The 22958-nt window shown below is 38.6% G+C and overlaps 1 non-coding gene across 1 annotated transcript; it reads left to right on the top strand.

The window, feature by feature from the left end:
- Nucleotides 1-22664: 22664 nt before the first annotated feature.
- LOC112583126 lies at nucleotides 22665-22753 on the top strand. The gene has a single exon (XR_003107471.2). It is a non-coding gene; the product is annotated as a small nucleolar RNA SNORD86 (small nucleolar RNA).
- Nucleotides 22754-22958: the final 205 nt, after the last annotated feature.

The following is a 22958-nucleotide window of genomic DNA, read 5'->3' as shown; positions in this document are numbered from 1 at the left end:
AGAAATCCCAGGGCTGATCTCCTTCAGAATGGACTGGTTGGATCTCCTTGCAGTCCAAGGGACTCTCAAGAGTCTTCTCCAACACCACAGTTCAAAACCATCAATTCTTCGGTGCTCAGCCTTCTTCACAGTCCAACTTTCACATCAATACATGACCACAGGAAAAACCATAGCCTTGACTAGACGAACCTTTGTTGGCAAAGTAATGTCTCTGCTTTTTAATATGCTATCTAGGTTGGTCATAACTTTCCTTCCAAGGAGTAAGCGTCTTTTAATTTCATGGCTGCAGTCACCATCTGTAGTGATTTTGGAGCCTAGAAAAATAAAGTCTGACACTGTTTCCACTGTTTCCCCATCTATTTCCCATGATGTGATGGGACTGGATGCCATGATCTTCGTTTTCTGAATGTCGAGCTTTAAGCCAACTTTTTCACTCTCCTCTTTCACCTTCATCAAGACGCTTTTGAGTTCCTCTTCACTTTCTGCCATAAGGGTGGTGTCATCTGCATATCTGAAGTTATTGATATTTCTCCCGGCAATCTTGATTCCAGTTTGTGATTCTTCCAGTCCAGCGTTTCTCATGATGTACTCTGCATAGAAGTTAAATGAGCAGGGTGACAATATACAGCCTTGACGAACTCCTTTTCCTATTTGGAACCAGTCTGTTGTTCCATGTTCAGTTCTAACTGTTGCTTCCTGACCTGCATACAGGTTTCTCAAGAGGCAGGTCAGGTGGTCTGGTATTCCCATCTCTTTCAGAATTTTCCACAGTTTATTGTGATCCACACAGTCAAAGGCTTTGGCATAGTCAATAAAGCAGAAATAGGTGTTTTTCTGGAACTCTCTTGCTTTTTCTATGATACAGCAGATGTTGGCAATTTGATCTCTGGTTCCTTTGCCTTTTCTAAAACCAGCTTGAACATCAGGAAGTTCACGGTTCACATATTGCTGAAGCCTGGCTTGGAGAATTTTGAGCATTGCTTTAATAGCGTGTGAGATGAGTGCAATTGTGCGGTAGTTTGAGCATTCTTTGGCATTGCCTTTCTTTGGGATTGGAATGAAAACTGACCTTTTCCAGACCTGTGGCCACTGCTGAGTTTTCCAAATTTGCTGGCATATTGAGTGCAGCATTTTTACAGCATCATCTTTCAGGATTTGGAATAGTTCAACTGGAATTCCATCACCTCCACTAGCTTTGTTCGTAGTGATGCTTTCTAAGGCCCACTTGACTTCACATTCCAGGATGTCTGGCTCTAGGTCAGTGATCACACCATCGTGATTATCTGGGTCTTGAAGATCTTTTTTGTACAGTTCTTCTGTGTATTCTTGCCATCTCTTCTTAATATCTTCTGCTTCTGTTAGGTCCATACCATTTCTGTCCTTTATCGAGTCCATCTTTGCATGAAATGTTCCTTTGGTATCTCTGATTTTCTTGAAGAGATTCCTAGTCTTTCCCATTCTGTTGTTTTCCTCTATTTCTTTGCATTGATCGCTGAAGAAGGCTTTCTTATCTCTTCTTGTTATTCTTTGGAACTCTTCATTCAGATGTTTATATTTTTCCTTTTCTCCTTTGCTTTTCACTTCTCTTCTTTTCACAGCTATTCTTAAGGCCTCCCCAGACAGCCATTTTGCTTTTTTGTATTTCTTTTCTATGGGAATGTTCTTGATCCCTGTCTCCTGTACAATGTCATGAACCTCCATCCATAGTTCATCAGGCACTCTATCTATCAGATCTAGTCCCTTAAATCTATTTCTCACTTCCACTGTATAATCATAAGGGATTTGATTTAGGTCATACCTGAATGGTCTAGTGGTTTTCCCTACTTTATTCAATTTAAATCTGAATTTGGCAATAAGTAGTTCATGGTCTGAGCCACAGTCAGCTCCTGGTCTTGTTTTTGCTGACTGTATAGAACTTCTCCATCCTTGACTGCAAAGAATGTAATCAATCTGATTTCGGTGTTGACCATCTGGTGATGTCCATGTATAGAGTCTTCTCTTGTGTTGTTGGAAGAGGGTGTTTGTTATGACCAGTGCATTTTCTTGGCAAAACTCTATTAGTCTTTCCGTGCTTCATTCCGTATTCCAAGGCCAAATTTGCCTGTTACTCCAGGTGTTTCTTGACTTCCTACTTTTGCATTCCAGTCCCCTATAATGAAAAGGACATCTTTTTTGGGTGTTAGTTCTAAAAGGTCTTGTAGGTCTTCATAGAACTGTTCAAATTCAGCTTCTTCAGCATTACTGGTTGGGGCATAGACTTGGATTACTGTGATATTGAATGGTTTGCCTTGGAAACGAACAGAGATTATTCTGTCGTTTTTGAGATTGCATCCAAGTACTGCATTTCAGACTCTTTTGTTGAACATGATGGCCACTCCATTTCTTCTGAGGGATTCCTGCCCGCAGTAGTAGATATAATGGTCATCTGAGTTAAAAGGGAACTATAAGCAAGGTGAAAAGACAACCCTCAGAATGGGAGAAAATAATAGCCAATGAAACAACTGACAAAGGATTAATTTCCAAAATATACAAGCAGCTCATACAACTCAATGCCAAAAAAACAAACAACCCAATCAAAAAGTGGGGGAAAGACCTAAACAGACATTTCTCCAAGGAAGACATACAGATCGCTAACACACACATGCAAAGATGCTCAACATCGCTCATTATTAGAGAAATGAAAATTAAAACCACAGTGAGATATCACCTCACACTGGTCAGAATGGCCATCATCAAAAAGTCTACTAACAATAAATCCTGGAGAGGGTGTGAAGAAAAAGGAACACTCTTGCACTGTTGGTGGGAATATAAATTGATACAGCCAATATGGAAGACTGTATGGAGAGTTTTTAAAGAACAAGGAGTAAAACCACCCTATGACCCAGCAATCCCACTCCTAGGCATATGCCATGAGGAAATCAAAACTGAAAAAGACACATGTATCCCATTGTTCACTGCAGCACTATTTACAATAGCTAGAGCTATTGTAGGAAGTAACCTAGATGTCCACTGACAGATGAATGGATAAAGAAGTTTTGGTACATATACACAATGGAATATAATTCAGCCATGTAAAGGAATGCATTTGAGTCAGTTCTGATGAGATGGATGAACTTGGAACTTATAGAGTGAAGTGAGTCAGAAAGAGAAAGATAAATATTGTATCCTAACTCACATATATGGAATCTAGGAAAATGGTACTGAAGAATTTATTTACAGGGCAGTAATGGAGAAACAGACATAGAGAATAGTCTTATGAACATGGGGAGAGGGGAGAAGAGGGTGAGATGTATGGAAAGAGTAACATGGAAACTTATATTACCATATGTAAAATAGATAGCCAACCAGAATTTGCTGTATGGCTCAAGAAACTCAAACAGGGACTCTGTATCAACCTAGCAGGCTGGGATGAGGAGGGAGATGGGAGGGAGGTTCAAGGGGATATATGTATACCTATGGCTGATTCATGTTGGGGTTTGACAGAAAAAAACAAAATTCTGTAAAGCTTTTATCCTTCAATTAAAAAAAATTAAAAAGAAACAAAAATAGAGAACATGGAGAGAAAGAGAGAGAGAGAAAAAAAGAAGGGACAGTCATGACCAAGGAAATCAACCCTGACCATTCATTGGAAGGTCTGATGCTGAAGCTGAGGCCCCCAATTCTTTGTCCACCTGCTGGGAAGAGCCAACTCATTGGAAAAGACCATGATGCTGGGAAAGATTGAAGGTAGAAGGAGAAGGGACAGAGAGAGGATGAGATGATTGGATGCCATCACTGACTCAGTGGACATGAGTTTGAGCAAACTCTGGGAGACAGTGAAGGACAGGGAAGCCTGGCATGTTGCTGTCTATGGGGCTGCAGAGTCGGACCTGACTGAGTGACTTAACAACAACAACAAAGTCATTACCAGCATGTGAGCTTGAAATGGTCACCACTGTAAGCAACTGGCCCTCAATCCTACTGGGAACCTCTGAAGATCTTTAGGGAATCTGTTTCAGAATTGTCCACCTAAGGGACAAAAGAAGAGAGCACTTTTACCATCAGTGGACTCTGACTCTTTACAGCTTAAAAGAATAGAAGAGAAATTTAGAGCAGAGAAGACCAGAGGACTCAACTGTGTGTGAAATGAGTGTGAGATGGATACATCTCTATGCATGAAAAGCACACACTAGAACAATTTTCCTAACTTTCCATGCTTTTTTCTGAGACTGCCCTTAATTTTCATTCATACTTACCCATTTCTATTTCTTAGATAACTCTTCTCCATATTAGGTTATTTAGAAGATAGTGGAGGAATTAGATGACAATAGGGTTCTGTATTATTTTGTTTCCCTCCATGATCTCCTGACAAATGGTAGCTACTGAATAGTTTCGTGAATGAAGAGATTAACACTTAATTCCACTATAACTTATCTTCACAACATTGGTTACTTAACCAGAGACTTAACCTGAGTCGCTATCAAATTATGGGAAAATAACATCTGTCCTATAGATATGAGGTTTTAGAAAGGATAAATCAGATAAAAATTTATGAAAGCACTCTTCAATTGAAAAGTACTTTTCAAATTTAAGTATGCTCTCATACCATTTCAGGCTTTTAGTATCTAATGTTCTCCTTGATGCACAATTATTTTCTGCAAATTTCAACAAAGGGACCCTTTAAGGCTCTCTCCGAACAAATATCACTTAGCCAGGAAACTCAGGGCTTCCAGGACTTCATCACAGTTCTCTTTTTCTTCCACTGTGTCCAATAGCAATTCATTATACAATAAAATTTAAAAAGCAAACTGTGGATTGTCCTGGTAAAGGTTGCTATTTTCTTCTAGAACAAAGCATTCAGGGGCCATTTGAGGGGTTTTCTTGGCACCCAGGCTGGATGTGTGACGGACTGAAAAAGCTGCTCAGCGCCCACAGTGCTGAACACTCCAAGTTCTAAATATATAGCTGGAAAACTTCCCAGATTGTACATCTGCCTCTCTAATTTACACCTCCAAAGATGAGGGTGAGCAAGAAAGAGGTGAGAAGCCTTAATGAACTACGTGGAGCCTTTGCATGTGCTGTGGGACACTTCTCAGCACACACCAAAACCTGGCAGCAAGGACTAGGTGGTAAACATTTGAGCACTGAGTTTCAGTCATGTCCATAACATTTTAATGGTGACCTCACTTTCAAAGAGTAAGCAAGATTCACTTTCCCTCTTTTTTCTTATCTTCCCTCCATCCTTCCAAGATGCAACCTGGGTCTCAAAGTAGACATTCACTAAATTCTTTCATTAAGTTGGTTGCCAAAACACTGGTCCCAGCATGACTGGGGACTCTATTATCACATTCTGGATCTTTTCTTTTTTCCCCTAGATGGCTAGGGGGGAAAGGCAATGGCACCCCATTGCAGTACTCTTGCCTGGAAAATCCTGTGGACGGAGAAGCCTGGTAGGCTGCAGTCCATAGGGTCGCTAAGAGTCTGACATGACAGAGCAACCTCACTTTACTTTTCACTTTATGCATTGGAGAAGGAAATGGCAATCCACTCCAGTATTCTGGAGAATCCCAGGGACGGAGGAGCCTAGTGGGCTGCCGTCTATGAGGTCGCACAGAGTTGGACACAACCAAAGTGACTTAGCAACAGCAGCAGCAGACTGCTTAGGAACAAATGTTCACTTTTTAATCAAGCTACTAAGACACCGAAATCCACAGGATAGGGCGGGCAAGAGCCTGTAAAATCTAAGTTGGTTGTAGTGAAAGAGGAACTAAGTTTGTAGGGAGTACACTGCTGACTGTTCAATCTTAATTAACGGTGCTTCTCAGCAGGCCATCTTGCAGTCCACGGTGTTAAAGTAATAATCTGCTGCTTATACTTGGGGGAAGGACTTTTGATTATGACTGTAAACTCAAGATAGCCCTCAACAGGACATTTCCCAAATCACAGCATAGCAGGTTATGCCACCTTGTCCACATAAAAAACAAAAAACGCTTCTTTATTCTTTCTGGGCTTCTTAACTTGGGGTCTACGGACCCCGGATAGACCATGGATAGAATTCAATGTATGTATGAATGTGGATGGATAAAAATTATACCTTTACTTTTGCTAACTTCTAACTGAAATTTCTCATATCTCTCAAAAGTAAATGTAGTCTACAAACTTAAGTATTATTAGCAGAACCTGAGACTTTATCATCAACAGAAACCACAGATATTTTCATAGCAGGTTACAGTTTTTTCAGGTGTCTCAAATAACATTTAGTTTTTCAACTATTTAAATTGCTAATTGCTAAGTCACTTCAGTCATGTCCGACTCTGTGTGACCCCAGAGAAGGCAGCCCACCAGGCTCCGCCGTCCCTGGGATTCTCCAGGCAAGAACACTGGAGTGGGTTGCCATTTCCTTCTCCAATGCATGAAAGTGAAAAGTGAAAGGGAAGTCATTCAGTCATGTTCGAATTCGCAACCCCATGGACTGCAGCCTACCAGGCTCCTCCGTCCATGGGATTTTCCAGGCAAGAGTACTGGAGTGGGGTGCCATCACCTTCTCTGATTTAAATTAGGGTAACTATGATATTAGGACCAGCAATATATACTGTTACTTTATGCAAATGTATTTTAGAAATCTTTATTCCCATACAGTTAGTTTCCATTGCCTGTCTATGTTTTTTTTCTCCTTTTGCATTTAAAAATATTAACCTGTGAAAAATTCACTGAACTGCCAAGGTGGTCTGAAAGAAAAATATGCCAACTCCTGTTAGACCGACCTACTACTTTCTGTTCTATGAAGCCTCCAAGACTCTCTAGGAAGGGTTCAGCATACCTGTCTATGCATTACTGACTTGCGCTTAATTTGAAAATCATAATTGGCACTTCTCATGTCCACACATATATCCTGCCCCTCCCTCAGACTGCTAACTCCTGAAGGCAGAGCCCCTCTTTCTAGCATAATGTCTCTGGAGTGGCTCCACTTGGGGTCCACATCCCCAGAGGTGTCGCCTAACCCCAGATGCATCCACTATTTGTGCTGTGTCACTGTACCAGTTGCTCTGGTTTTCTTAACTATGAAATGAAGATAATGGTAGACACTTGCTGCATTTGCTCTAAAGAGTAAATGAGTAAAACATTTAGAGCGATGTCTGGAAAACAGTAAGCACTCAACACATGTTAGCAAATCATCATCTTCATTATCAGCAGCATCACCAACTACCCTGTCATCTTCATTAGTGGTGGTGATGGAGGATGTGAAAGAGGAAGCAACAGCACAATATCTGCCTGGCACACACCGAATGAATTGGCCAAAAAGTGTAGTTGGGTACTCTTGTAAGATGTTATGAAAAAGAGGAATGAACTTTTTGGCCAACCCAGTAATAAGCATTCAATTAATGTTTTTTGACTAAATGAAATAATGAATGACTTGTTTCTCCTTCAAACAATAAATAACTGGATAAATTTATAATTCCAAATCTGAGAACATAAAATATATACATAAAATTATTAATCAACAGGTAATTGATAACTATAGGTAAATGATGACAACAGGTAATTGTGTTCAGTACTGGGCTATGTGACCCCAAGTCCTTTTACATGCTAGGGAATTCATGATTTTACAAGTTGAAGAAAAACCAAGTTCTCTCTCTTTCCCTTTTCTCTTTATCTGTTTCTGTCACACACACACACACAGACACACACACACACACACACACACACATACACACACACAATGACATGATGGATAAGATGCTAAAATACAAAGTGTTTGGAGATGCCTCCTTGAGGGGAGGAAATGATTGCTGACTTTGATGAATAAGTTTGAACGTTTGAATTCAGCAGTATCAAATTCCATTCTCTTGACTGTGCTCCTACCCCAACTCCCCAAATGCACTGTCTCCTCCATCACCCATTCCACAAGCATTACTACTTCCCATCTGACCGTTCCTTGCTCAGGAAATTATCTCTTCTACCATGAGGGATGCAGACTGTGAAGAGGAAAAAGGAGGTAATTCATAGAGAGGGTATTATGCAGAAGGAAAGGGAGCTATAGAGGAAAGGCTAGGGGGGAAGAATATATTAATATTTAGTTGGTAGTCACCTGAGAAGCAAATGCTACTGATACCTACTCTATCATCTTAACTGAACATCCCTTTGGAATATTTAGTAGAAAAGTCCTTTGGTAGAAAAGTTCTAGTCCTGACTTTGTCACCAACTATCTTTATGATTTTATAATCCATGATCACTGGCTTTAGGAAAATTCATTTGCTCTCTTGGGATTCGAAATTTCTCTGCTGTACAAGAGAGCTCCAGATTATCTCTACAATTCTTCCTGTAACTAAACTCTAACTTTATGTCTCTTTTCATTTTATGTATAGTCTATGCAATGATTCTTCAGTTTTCTTTTGTTCTTTTAATATAGACACAAACATAATATTTTCATCTGAATGTAAATAAATGAGCATTTAAAAATTACATTACATGTACATATAATATTTGGAACTTCCCTGGTGGCTCAGATAGTAAAGAATCTGCCTGCCATGCAGGAGACCTAGGCTCGATCCCTTGGTGGGAAAAATCCCCTGGAGAAGGGAATGGCTACCCAACTCCAGTATTCTTTCCTAGAGAATTCCATGGACAGAGGAGCCTGGTGAGTTACAGTCCATGGAGTGACAAAGAGTTGGACATGACTGAGTGACCAATACACATATGCAATATTATATGTTACTTGGGGTTGCTAAGAGTCGGACACGACTGGGCCACTAATACTTTCTTTCACTTTCTGGTTCTATTGAACCATGATAATGTCTTAGTTAATAAAATGTTTGTTCATTAGTTAACAATATAAACCAATTTGATTTAAATACCCAAAGTATGATAACAGGAAAATCGTAAAACATTTTCATTTTACTTATCAGTTGTCAAATAAAACAGAAAAATGAAAAATAAATAATGCATTTAACAAAATCAATACAATATTGTAAAGTAATTAGCCTCCAATTAAAATAAATAAATTTATATTAAAATAATGTATTTAAATCTTTTAATAAAAATCACCACATAAAACAAATCTGGAAAGCCTATCTTTGATGATGTTTTAGGTGACATAGACTGAACTATGCTTAATGCTAAATTAAATTTCTGTAGCATTTGATAGCATTTCTGTAGGAAAAATTTATGAAACTTTTATTTTCATAGCATTACAATGACATCCAGTGGCTGTCTCTTTAACTAATATATATTTAGCTATTTTATACTTTTTGAGGGAGGGTAGTTTAATCTTGTTCTGAAACTTGTACTCTGGGTATTTCTAGGCTCTTATATAATAAATCTATACTTTCAACATTCACCCCAGAGGAAAGATAAAGTTTCAATAGGAATACTGCATAGTGAGCAAATTATTAATATTCTCAGATTCTTTCTGTCTTAATAGTGAATGCACTCTAAGGGATGAATATGACAATGTAGTTTAATTTCCTCATTTTTAGGTCTCCTTGAGACCTAAAGGCTTGAGGCTACTCTTCCCTGTGGGGACCTAAAGGGAATTTCAGAAGGGCTTTATCCTATGCTGTTTTAATTTCATTTATACTGGCCAATTTATTATTTACTTGTGACTAGGTCTCAGTTTAGGTCCTACTTATTTTCCTTAGTCACTTACTGCTGCCACAAAAATAGTCTTAGGAAGCCTTGGGACAGCCTTTACTTATCTGCCCTCAAAGAACGTATTTTTAAATTTTTTCTATTTAGAGACTAAAGGGGTTACCTTAGCAACGGCTGCAATGTACATACTCCACTGGGATTTTGTTAGTCTGACTTTTTATAGCAATGTAATATTAACAGAGCTCGAGAATGTGGGCACACTTCTTTATAAAGCAAACTTTCAATCTAGGTCACAGATTTGGTTCTCAGAGAAATCTGAGAACTTCATATAACTGAAACTATGACTTCACAGTCTTTTAATAATCATGAATCATTTCAAAATAATTCCACTTAAATCTTACCTCTTTTTAAAATAAAGAAGTTGTGGTGCAGGAAGAGAATGAGATGATGGAAGGGATAAATTGAGCTTTTGTTAAAATGTAAAGTATAGAATAATAAATTAGGGGAAGTTTTCTAAAACGATGGATAAGTTTCAAGCTTATCATTATGTGATTCTTTGGGAATAGAAAAATAATGTTTAAATAAATAAATATTCTCCAAGTTTTAAGGAAAAATCATGCAGTTTTAAAGTATAAATTTGATGAATGCATTTCAATAGTTTGTTACTTGAACAGCTGATGATATATACAGTAAGAACTTACTGTTTTACTATTGTTGGAAAATGTCATATTCTCCATAAATGAATTTAATAGTTAAAATTTGGTTTGCTTTCTGCCAGAATGATGTGAATGTGTATGTGTACCCAGTGGGGACATTACAAATATGTTACACATATTCTTACTTTGGTCTAAAGCTGTTAGTGTTTGCTACCCCTGCTAGAACTTAGAGAGTCAATAAAAATATGCTCATGAGGAAAAATTATTCCCAAAACCTGTCCCTGGTTGTTAGCTGATTTATTTATTTTTTTAAAGTACAATTAACTTTCAGCTGACTCTTTTTGTAAGAATGATATAAGTTCTCATAAAGGAAGTTTTTAGAAATAGGCATGATAACTAATGAGCACATATTTATTATACACATATATTAATACATTATAAACGTGTATATAAATTCTAATCAGCCATATTTTTCAACCCTCATCCCATTCTACTTCCACCTCAATCTGAATAAACACTGATGACTTTATTGGACATATTTGTAATGTATTCTCTTATGAAATGATTTTACAAAAATACAAATCAAAGGCAAGAACTTTAATTTCTTAATGATTCCTGGGCACAGCTTTCACCATCAACAATGTTCCAAACTGGAATCCAATAAACTCCTGATGAGCTGTTAGGTTGTTGGGATGACTATTTGCTCTCTATACTCAAGAATATATAATAGCTTGATTTTAAAAATATTTATTACTGTTTTTCATATTCTATTTCTTGTTACTTTTGTTATTGATTACAACTTTTCTCAAGCTCTCACCTTTGTTCTCGAATGAATTATGTTATCCTGCAATAGATTGAGAAATTAGGATAAATCTACTTAGATTTTACATAAATTTAATAAATACTTGTTAAGCAGAATTTTTTTGTAGTGCAGTGCACTAATGCGTTAATACCAAGATGTCTAAGATATAGATGTCTGATATACATCCTCTTTCTTTAGATATTTTAAGTCTATATTTACATATTTTAATGCTATCCACAGATGCATAGCAACCCCCCCCCATTATCAACATTCCTCACTAGAGAGGTACATGTGTTACAGTTGATAAACCTGTATTAAAACACCATAATCATTAAAAATTCACAGTTGGCATTACTAGTCACTGTTGGTATTGTACCTCTATGGGTTTAGGCATTTATCTATGTATAATGACATGTCTCCATCATTACTGCATCACACAGTATATTTTCACCGCCATAGAAGCCTCTATGCTGCACTTGTTCATTCTTCTTCCACTCCTCCAACCCTTGTCCGTGACTGATTTTTTTCTTTTTTTATTTTTACTGTCTCCACAGTTTTAGCTTTTTCCAGAATGTCATATACTTGAAATCAAATCTATTAAAACCTCTTCAGATTGGTCTCTTTCACTTAGTGATATGCATTTAAGTTCCCTCCATGTCTTTTCATAGCTTGATAGCTCAATTCTTTTTAGCACTGAGTAATAGCATATTCAAAAGCAGAGACATTACTTTGCCAACAAAGGTCCGTCTAGTCAAGGCTATGGTTTTTCCTGTGGTCATGTATGGATGTGAGAGTTGGACTGTGAAGAAAGCTGAGCACCGAAGAATTGATGCTTTTGAACTGTGGTGTTGGAGAAGACTCTTGAGAGTCCCTTGGACTGCAAGGAGATCCAACCAGTCCATTCTGAAGGAGATCAGCCCCAGGATTTCTTTGGAAGGAATGATGCTAAAACTGAAATTCCAGTACTTTGGCCACCTCATGCGAAGAGTTGACTCATTGGAAAAGACTCTGATGCTGGGAGAGATTGGGGGTAGGAGGAGAAGGAGACAACAGAGGATGAGATGGCTGGATGGCATCACTGACTCGATGGACGTGAGTCTCAGTGAACTCCAGGAGATGGTGATGGACAGGGAGGCCTGGCATGCTGTGATTCATGGGATTGCAAAGAGTCGGACACGACTGAGTGACTGAACTGAACTGAACTGAATAATTTCATCGTCTGTATGTACCATAGTTTATTTATCCATTCACCTACAGAAAGATATCATGATTGCTTCTGGAATTTGGCAATTATGAATAAAGCTGCTATAAACATTGATATGTAGGCTTTTGTATGGACAGATGTCCTCAACTCCTTTGGATAAATACCAAAGAAGGTGATTGCTGGATCATGTATAAAAGTATGTTTAGTTTTGTAAAAAACCACCAAACTGTCGTCCATAGTTGTACTCTCCTGACTCCCAGCTGCAATGAATGAGAAAGACAGATAGTGCTCAGTCATGTCCGACTTTTGAGATTCCACGAATTAACTGTAGCCCGCCAGGCTCCTCTGTCCATGGGATTCTCCAGCCAAGAATACTGGAGTGGGTTGCCATTTCCGTCTCCAGGGGAATCTCCTGACCCAGAAAGTTCCTTTTATCTCATGTCCTCACAGCATTTGGTGCGTGAGTGTACTGGATTTCAACCGCAATGGTATCATGTTTTAATTTGCACTTTACTGATGCCATATAATGTGATGTTTAGATTCTTACTGTCTGTATTTCTCAATATATTGAATTCAGTATTCCCCTCTCTCTTGTTCTCTCATCTCTCTGTATCACTGCATTTCCTTCCTCAGAATCAGAGTTGAAGACATTTGTCCATTCAAAAGCCTACACGCCAATGCTTATAGCAGCTTTATTCATAATTGCCAAATTCCAGGCGCAATCATGATATCTTTCTGTAGGTGAATGGATAAATAAACTACGGTACATCCAGACAATGGAATAACTCCATTGTTTCAGCCATCTCTTCTATATGTAAGAACACAAAATTTTGAGTACTTGTAACAAACTCCAAAATATAAATTTTTCAGTCAACCAGAGGATGCTAACTTAAGGGCGTCCCAGGATATTGTCTTTTTCATAAACACCAATTTTTTTAGTTACTAACCAATGGGGTGAAAAATCTCAGAATAATTTTGACACCCGTTTTCTACCTCAAATTTAAGATCTAATCAAATCATGTGGAATCACATTTCTAATGTCTTTTATATATCTGTATATACCTGTATATCACATGTATTCCTTTTATATATCTTTATATACCTGTATATCACATGTATTCCTTTATTTTTATTTCCAACTGGGGAACAGATAGAGATGATGAGACTGAACAAGGTTGATGGGGTTCAAAGCTCCAGCCATTGGTCCACACGGCCTCACTTTGAAAAAAATGCAAGCACCTCAGAGATCCTTTTCATTTTTCTTTTCATTTGTTCACATCTATTTTCCAGAAAGTGGGACTTTGTCACATTGTGACTCCAGGATAAGCTCCTTATTATTAGAGTTTTGTAAGAAAACTGAGGCTCACCATTCATATATATATATAAATTTACAGGTTATATAAATTAATAAGCCAGTTAAGGAAATATTGCACAGAATTAGTGAGAAGTGAGCTGTCTATGCACACTTCCCAGTGGCATTAGTGATAAAGAACCTGCCTGCCAATGCAGGTAGATGTAACAGACACAGAATTGACCCCTTTGTTGGGAAGATCCCCTGGAGGAGGGCACAGCAACCTACTCCAATATTCTTGGCTGGAGAATCCCATGGATAGAGGAGCCTGGTGGGCAACACAGTCCACAGGGTCACATAGAGTCAGACATGACCGAAGCAACTTTGTATGCACGCATGCGTGAGTTGTCTAAGCAGGCTTCTCCTGCTATCCAAAAGTACAGCATTCTTAATGATGTAAAGCAAAGAAGTTATCAACTTAGTACACATCTTGCTGAGATGCACAAAATAAATGGAGATAAAGCCCAGATGCTGATATCAAGAGTTCAAAGCTATGAAGGTTGACGCTGAGATGTTAAATGTCATTTCGGAGGAAAGAGCTTGGTGGTATAAATTTTGCTGCTTAACTCCGTGCTGCCTGTATAATGGCTTGCTGCAAAACACAGCAAATAGCTGAATGCTGTTTCCACTTTTTGTCTTTTTTGTAAAAATTAAAATCCTCTTCAGGTTTCTTTTGATTAGCAAAAATAGATACTAATGCAGGTAAAATGTATTTCTGTTTTAAATTCTTCCCTGAGATTTGTGTCCTGAATTGATAAAAAGAAAGACTGATTTTCATACAATAGTGTACTTTCCTCATGCTAACCTCCACCTGTTTATCCACTTTCATCTTTCTTGGAACCTGTACGCAACCACGTATAACTAAACAGTTGCTAGTCCACATTCCCTGTCCCCTCTTACCTCCATGGTTTTGCTGATGCTGTTTTGTTATCTAAAATTCATACTTGATCAATCTACAATTGAATCTACAATTCATTTTTTCTAATTTCAGCCTTTTCTGATGTTCCCAGCTATAATTCCTTCTGCCATCATCTATATATGTCTTAACTTTACTCCAAGGATGAATTACTTTTCCACTAATAAATATTTTTTTCTTAAACAATATTACCATAGGTTTTCATAGGTATTCTTTGTTAAAGATATAACTTTCTAGCCCTAGTTTGCTAGGAGTTGGAAACAATGGAAACACTGAGAGACTTTATTTTCTTGGTTTCCAATATCAGTGCAGATGGTGACTTAAGCCATGAAATTAAAAGATGCTTGCTCCTTGGAAGAAAAGCCATGACCAACTTAGACAGTATATTAAAAAGCAGAGACATTACTTTGCCGACAAAGGCTCATCTAGTCAAAGCTATGGTTTTTCCAGTAGTTGTGTATAGATGTGAGAGTTAGACCATAAAGAAGGCTGAGTGCCAAAGAATTGATGCTTCTGAACTGTGATATTGGAGAAGACTCTTGAGAGTCCCTTGGACTGCAAGGAGAGACAACCAGTTAATCCTAAAGAAAATCAATCCTGACTATTCACTGCAAGGACTGATACTGAAACTGAAACATCAATACTTTGGCTACCTGATGCGAAGAACTGACTTGTTGGAAAAGACCCTGATGATGGGAAAGATTGAAGGTGGGAGGAGAAGGGGACGACAGAAGACAAGATGGTTGGATGGCATCACCGACTTGATGGACATGAGTTCGAGCAAGCTCTGGGAGTTGGTGATGGATAAGGAAGGCTGGTGTGCTTTAGTCCATGGAGTCACAAAGAGTTGGGCACAACTGAGCGACTGAACTGAACTGATATACACATACAGAGCTTTGGTTTGCTTGGTTTTGCAAAAGTGGATCATTTTATCTTCACTTTCTTTCATACTTAAAAAATATTCTATCTTCCCTTCACAGTAACAAAAAGAGATTTGATCCCTTAAAAAAAAAAGTCATTCATAACATTATATAATATAAATGATATAAATTTCAACACACACAAATCAATCCTGCTAGGCATTCTTAAGACTATTTTGTATTTCAATTCCAGGCTTCTATTGATATTTTTGCTTAGAATGTTTATCAAATATTTAAAGAGTCCTTTAAGTTCTTATTTCAAAAGCACAGTCCTTTTAGAAAGGTAGGTAGATAGAGAGATTTAATGTCAACAAAATTGTCCTCTCCTATTGGTCACCGCTTACTTTGAAATCTGTTTTAATTGTCTTTTAATTATAATAATCTCCTGAGTACTTTTTCAGATAAGGTAGATCAGATAATGTAAAATGACTGAATCAGTTTCCATCCCCATCATTTTACCTTTTCTAGAATACCATTATCCTGAGAAAACTCTCAGAAGGGTATGGAAATCAGAGGCCTGTGATCAAGCCATCTTTTTGCCAAAACTTGAACTGATGCCTGCCCTTAATTTATGGAACATCATTTCCATCATTAAAGTACAGTTGTTCTTAATGAAACTTTTTTTAACAGTGTATGGAGACAATGCATTTATGTATTTATATACTGTACACATCTTTTACAGTGTACCAGCACTGTACCAGCATAATTTCTTTCTGTTTAGGTTCATGTTTTTTTGGGTTTTTTTTTTTTTGTCTTCTGTATTGTCAAATGGATGTTCCTGGCTAGCTTCATTTTTCCAATGTTAAGAAAAAGGAAGCACCATTGTTATTTTTTATTGTTATTAATTACAATGCTGTGGCTCTTTGCAACTTGTTTATATGGAAAGAGTATAGATCTTGCCTCTTCAGTATCTTAAGTTCCGTTTAGTTCATTCACTCAGTTGTGTCCAACTCTTTGCAACCCCATGAACTGCAGCATGCCAGGCTTCCCTGTTCATCACCAGCTCCCAGAGCTTGCTTAAACATGTCCGAGTCGGTGACACCATCTAACCCTCTCGTCCTCTGTCATCCCCTTCTCCTCCTGCCTTTCATCTTTCCCAGCATCAGGGTCCTTTCAAATGAGTCAGTTCTTCACATCAGGTAGCCAAAGTATTGGAGCTTCAATACTCTGTACCATTAATTCACTTAATACCATTGATTTAATATTGTTTACATTGTTACTTAGGATGCTGCATCATCCATTATGCTGACCCTGAATGCTGTGCTTAGTTGGACAGTCCTGTCTGACTCTTTGGACTGTCTGACCCATGGACTGTAGCTCACTAGCTCCTCTGTCCATGGGGATTCTCCAGGCAAAAATACTGGAGTAGGTTGCCACGCCCTCCTCCAGAGGATCTTCTGAACCCAGGGATCAAATCCAGGTCTCCCACATTGCCAGCAGATTCTTTATGATCTGAGCTACCAGGGAAGCCTGTTGACCTTGTATGCTAGCTTTTAGTATTTAGTTGTTAACTGAGCATCATTGATAATTTTCCAGGGTATGCAGGAAAACGTGAAAGATAATTTTTGTTCATGTTAAATTTCCCATTTGGTATTTCATAATATAAATTACACATCTTCCACCTATGTTCTCTCTGTATAGGTTATAATCACTTCATTCTTAAAATGTGATTTTGTTCAGTGCTTTCCCCATATGGCCATAAGCAGATGACAGGCAAAGGCCTATAGGCAGACCAAAAAGAGCATTCTATTTGCGCAAGGAATAGCTATCCTTTTCTGGTATAGCTTAGGGCCAAACCAGGACAGCACAGTGTCACCAACTGTTGAATGCAAGACATGAAGTAATTGCTTTGAAAGCCCCTAGAAAAGATAGGTGCAGTGCCTCCAGGGGGCTACCCAACATGTAAGCCAGAGCCATTCTAACAGATGGAGAGGCTGTCACAGACTTTAAATATGAGAATATAGATCAGAAGGCAATGGCACCCCATTCCAGTACTCTTGCCTGGAAAATCCCATGGATGGAGGAGCCTGGTAGGCTGCAGTCCACTGGGTCACTAGGAGTCGGACATGACTGAGCGACTTCACTTTCACTTCTCACTTTCATGCATTGGAGAAGGAAATGGCAACCCACACCAGTGTTCTTGCCTGGAGAATCCCAGGGACTGCGAAGCCTGGTGGGCTGCCGTCTATGGGGTCGCACAGTCGGACATGACTGAAGCGACTTAGCAGCAGCAGCAGCAGATCAGCTGAGAGTGAAAGGATAGAAAAAGACTGGCCAAAAAATAATAAAAGGAAGTGGTATCACTATATTTAAGATCAGTGAAGAACATAAGGCAAGGAGAGTTGCCAGAAACAAAGAACATTTCATAATGATGAAAAAGTTAACTCAGTGAGGAAATGTAACCATAATACATATATATTCAGCTAACAAAATATCTTCAAAGAATATTTGAGCTTTGGGAATATGAGCAAAATGTGCAGATACAGATTTACCACTGAAAATGGCACCCCACTCCAGTACTCTCGTCTGGAAAATCCATGGACGGAGGAGTCTGGTAGGCTGCAGTCCATGGGGTCGCTAAGAGTCGGACACAACTTTCACTTTTTATTTTCATGCATTGGAGAAGGAAATGGCAACCCACTCCACTGTTCTTGCCTGGGGAATCCCAGGGACGGGGAAGCCTGGTGGGCTGCCGTCTATGCAGTTGCACAGAGTCTGACACAACTGAAGCAACTTAGCAGCAGCAGCAGCATATCCATTATGTTTTAAAAATAATGTGTTAATTTTGAAATTTTAAATATTTTGAGGATCAGTGTTTGCTACTCACCTTCCTCCCAATCTGATTTTCCAATCCCTTAAGTGAGAACTTCTGGCATAAAAGAATACATCCACTTTCAGTCACTTTGAGGCTGTGGGCTGTAATTCATGTTACTGCCACCAGATGGCAGTGGTTATCCGTTTTAAAGTGCACATTGCCCAATTAAATTCTTTTCAGAAATGGCAATATCAAAATAAAGGTATGGAGAAAGTTATTTGCTTCCTCTTTAAAACCATAACCTAGTTATAGTGTTATAAAATAATTATTTTATCTAAGAAATATTTTAAGACAACAAATGTTGATTTTGAGGAATCAAGAAGTAATGCAATTCTTGCCTTCAAGGAGATTATGAACTTGTGGGACATACTGATGTATTCACAAGGGAATGACAATACTATCTATTCAGGAATATAAAACAGAAGCACTGGATTTCATGTGCTCACATAACATGGACATGTAACCTAAGATGAAGGAAGGCTTTCTTAAAGACATGGTTCTATATAACATAAAATTATCACCATCTGATAAGTTGTAAGCAAACTAAAGAATGATCAAAGTTAGCTGGCAAAATAAGTGAAAATAAAGCATTCCAAAAAAAGAAATAGCATGTGCAAAACTCAATGTTTCTGAGATACCTTTTTTTTTTTTTTTTTTTTGTACTTTGGTTGAATTCAGAAACCTAAGAAACCAAATAATTTTTTTATTTTATTTTATTTTTAAACTTTACAATATTGTATTAGTTTTGCCAAATATCGAAATGAATCCACCACAGGTATACCTGTGTTCCCCATCCTGAACCCTCCTCCCTCCTCCCTCCCCATACCCTTCCTCTGGGTCATCCCAGTGCACCAGCCCCAAGCATCCAGTATCGTGCATCGAACCTGGACTGGCGACTCATTTCATACATGATATTATACATGTTTCAATGCCATTCTCCCAAATCTCCCCACCCTCTCCCTCTCCCACAGAGTCCATAAGACTGATCTATACATCAGTGTCTCTTTTGCTGTCTCATACACAGGGTTATTGTTAAATAATTTAAGTTATATAGAAATACAACCTGAAGAAATATTTTAGAGAATCATAATACACCCACCTCACAGGCCCATATTGTTTTGCAGGTGACTTTTACCAAACATTGAAGGAGTAAATAATTCTTCCTTCAAACGGAAGAGGGGTGGGGGAGGAAAGATAATAGAATAGCTAACTCATTTTAGTTAACTTACTTATTTTGGGCTCCAAAATCACTGCAGATGGTGACTGCAGCCATGAAAGTAAAAGATGCTTTGCTCCTTGGAAGAAAAGCTATGACCAACCTAGACAGCATATTAAAAAGCAGAGACATTACTTTGTCAACAAAGGTCCATCTAGTCAAAGTTATGGTTTATCCAGTAGTCATGTACAGATGTGAGAGTTGGACTATAAAGAAAGCTGAGGGCCGAAGAATTGATGCTTTGAACTGTGCTGTTGAAGAAGACTCTTGAGAATCCCTTGGACTGCAAGGAGATCCAACCAGTCAATCCTGAAAGAAATCAGTCCTGAATATTCATTGGAAGGACTGATGCTGAAGCTGAAACTCCAATACTTTGGACACTTGATGTGAAGAGCTGACTCTTGGAAAAGACCCTGATGTTAGGAAAGATTGAAGGTAGGAGGAGAAGGGGACAACAGAGTATGAGATGGTTGGATGGCATCACCTACTTGATGGACATGAGTTTCAGTAAGCTCCAGGAATTGGTGATAGACAGGGAAGCCTGGCGTGCTGCAGTCCATGTGGTCTCAAAGAGTCGGACATGACTGAGTGACTAAACTGAACTAATTTTATGAGACTAGAAAAATCCTATTACATAATTAACTATAAGAAAAGTAAAGAGTTTATAGATTTAGGACTCCTGATTTCCAGTCAGGCATGTAAAGAGTTTATAAGTCACCACTTCATCCTAACAAGTAAAAAATTGAACTAGTAAAAACATCAACACCTGTTAGATTCATCAGAGAAGTGAGGCCACAGGACAAACCACTACCCCCCAAATTAGAGAGACAGAGAATCACAATTTCCTGGAGTAGAAATCCACTATCAGAAACTTCCCTGGAAGCCTGAACAAATTGCTAAAAGTTCAGTGTAGACAAGTCTAAGAGACAAAAACTCCAGGGGACCCAGTCAGAGGGACTCAGCCACATTTTTATGAGTTTTAACTCATGAAGCTGTAACTCTTTCACTGTGAGAACCTATGAGATCAGAGGAAAACCTTTTGGGGTTTTTTGAGGAGAGGAGAAATAGCCACTTGGGAAATATAGGAGAGGGATCTATCCTTAACCAGGCTTACCCGCAGGAGAAACCTTTACCTATTTAGGTTTTACCAGAGACTAAACTACCTGAAGGAAAGAAAATAGAACTCCAGTACCCTCTGGTCATTCTGTCCTAAGATGAGACAAATAAACTGAGAAGCACTTGTGAAGCTCACAGCCCAGAAGCACAGGCTTACTAAAGACAGATCTCATCACAGGACCAGAGAATGCTTCCCCTCCTCCTGCAGCTTACACCAGTAAAAGCCTATTTGCCATAGTTCTACTTACCTGATTCCATATGTCTGCCTTTCAACAAAAAATTATAAAGACATACCGAAAGGCAAAACACAGTTCAAAGAGGAACAAGCCTCAGAACCAGACGTGGCAGGGATGTTGGAATTACCAGAATTTAAAACAAGCATGATTAATGTGCTAAGATCTCTAATGGAATAAGCAGTCAACAGGCAAAAACAGATGAGTAATGGAAGCAGAGAGCTGGAAATTTTTAGAAAGGGAAAGAAAGGTTAGAGATGAAAAACACTGTAACAGAAAGAAATGAAGAAGGCCTTTGATTGACTCATTAGTAGACTGGACACGGCTGAGGAAAGAATCTCTGAGCTTGAGAATATGTCAAAGAATCCCCAAACTGAAAAGCAAAGAGAAGAAAAGAAAAAGTCGGAACAGAATATCCAAAAAATGTGGAACAACTACAAAAGATGTAATATACATGAAATGGGAATACCAGAAGGAGAAGAAAGATCAAGGAAGAGAAAAAATATTTGAAACAAATATGTTTCTCTCCCAACTCCTCACTCTGGGACTCAAATCCTAGTCTTTATTCTCTACTGTTCTCATCAACAGCATATTTTTAATTGACAAATCCTGCAACTATTGTAAATGTTTTCCCAAAAGTATTTCAAAGGCAGAGTCACCTTCATGTCACATTTATTCAAAAGTATCTCATGTGGTGTGGAAAAAAAAGACCCTTTCTAAAATGCAAATTGAATTGTGTGGCCATCTTATCCAGGGAATAGATATTAAATGACTATTGATTATTCGTTTTATTGGTTGTCTTTATGAAAAGAGTAAAATTATTTAACTTGGGCTTCCCTTACACATTTGCTAGAATATATGATTTTTAAGCTTTCTGTATTTGTAAAACTGTTAGACATAACACAGCATAACAAATAGAATTGAGAAGCGGTCAGGGAGGGAAAAGAAAGTTAATTAATTTGAACAGAAAATAAAATTTTTCAGAGTAGTATAAATTTGACAGAAAGCAGATAAGGAGACTCTGACCATAGTATTCAGGAACACATTCTTCCTATACCTTCATCCTAGAGCCAGACATCCTGGAATGCAAAGTCAAGTGGGCCTTAAGAAGCATCACTGCAAACAAAGCTAGTGGAGGTGATGGAATTCCGTTGAGCTATTTCAAATCCTGAAAGATGATGCTGTGAAAGTGCTGCACTCACTATGCCAGCAAATTTGGAAAACTCAGCAGTGGCCACAGGACTGGAAAACGTCAGTTTTCATTCTAATCCCAGAGAAAGGCAATGCCAAAGAGTGCTCAAACTACCTCACAGTTGCACTCATCTCACACGCTAGTAAAATAATGCTCAAAATTCTCCAAGCCACGCTTCAACAGTACATGAATCATGAACTTCCAAATGTTCAAGCTGGATTTAGAAAAAGCAAAGGAACCAAAGATAAAATTGTCAACATCCGTTGGATCATCGAAAAGGCAAGAGTTCCAGAAAAAACATCTGCTTTATTGACTATGCCAAAGCTTTTGACTGTGTGGCTCACAACAAACTGTGGAAAAAACTTCAAGAGATGGGAATACCAGTCCACCTTAACTGTCTCCTGAGAAATCTGTATGCAGATCAAGAAGCAACAGTTAGAACTGGACATGGAACAACAGACTGGTTCCAAATTGGAAAAGGAGTATGTCAAGACTGTATATTGTCACCCTGCTTATTTAACTTCTATGCAGAGTACATCATGAGAAATGCCAGGCTGGATGAAGTACAAGCTGGCATCAAGATTGCTGGGAGAAATATCAATAACCTCAGATATGCAGATGACACCATCCTTATGGCAGAAAGTGAAGAGGAACTTAAGAGCCTCTTGATGAAAGTGAAAGAGGAGAGTGAAAAAGTTGGCTTATCCCTGACCTATACAGGCCTGTGCTATGGGGGTGATGGCCAGTCTTGGTGTCTGAGTGATTCCCTGGGCCCAGCAAAGGGACCAAGTTTCCAGAGCCTTGAAGACAAGGGGTAACACCCCAAAATACAGACTCATTTTCCACTCTACCTTCATTGGCTGAGCAGCTGCCAAGAACAAAGGTCGCATCTCCCGATACCTGGCAAACAAATGCAGTATTGCCCCATGAATCGATTGCTTCTCTGAGGTGCCCACCAGTGTTTTTGGGG

The sequence above is a fragment of the Bubalus bubalis genome, chromosome 2, assembly GCF_019923935.1.
Source record: "Bubalus bubalis isolate 160015118507 breed Murrah chromosome 2, NDDB_SH_1, whole genome shotgun sequence".
NCBI classification, from domain to species: Eukaryota; Metazoa; Chordata; class Mammalia; order Artiodactyla; family Bovidae; genus Bubalus; species Bubalus bubalis.
This window is presented reverse-complemented; position numbering and strand designations above follow the sequence as displayed.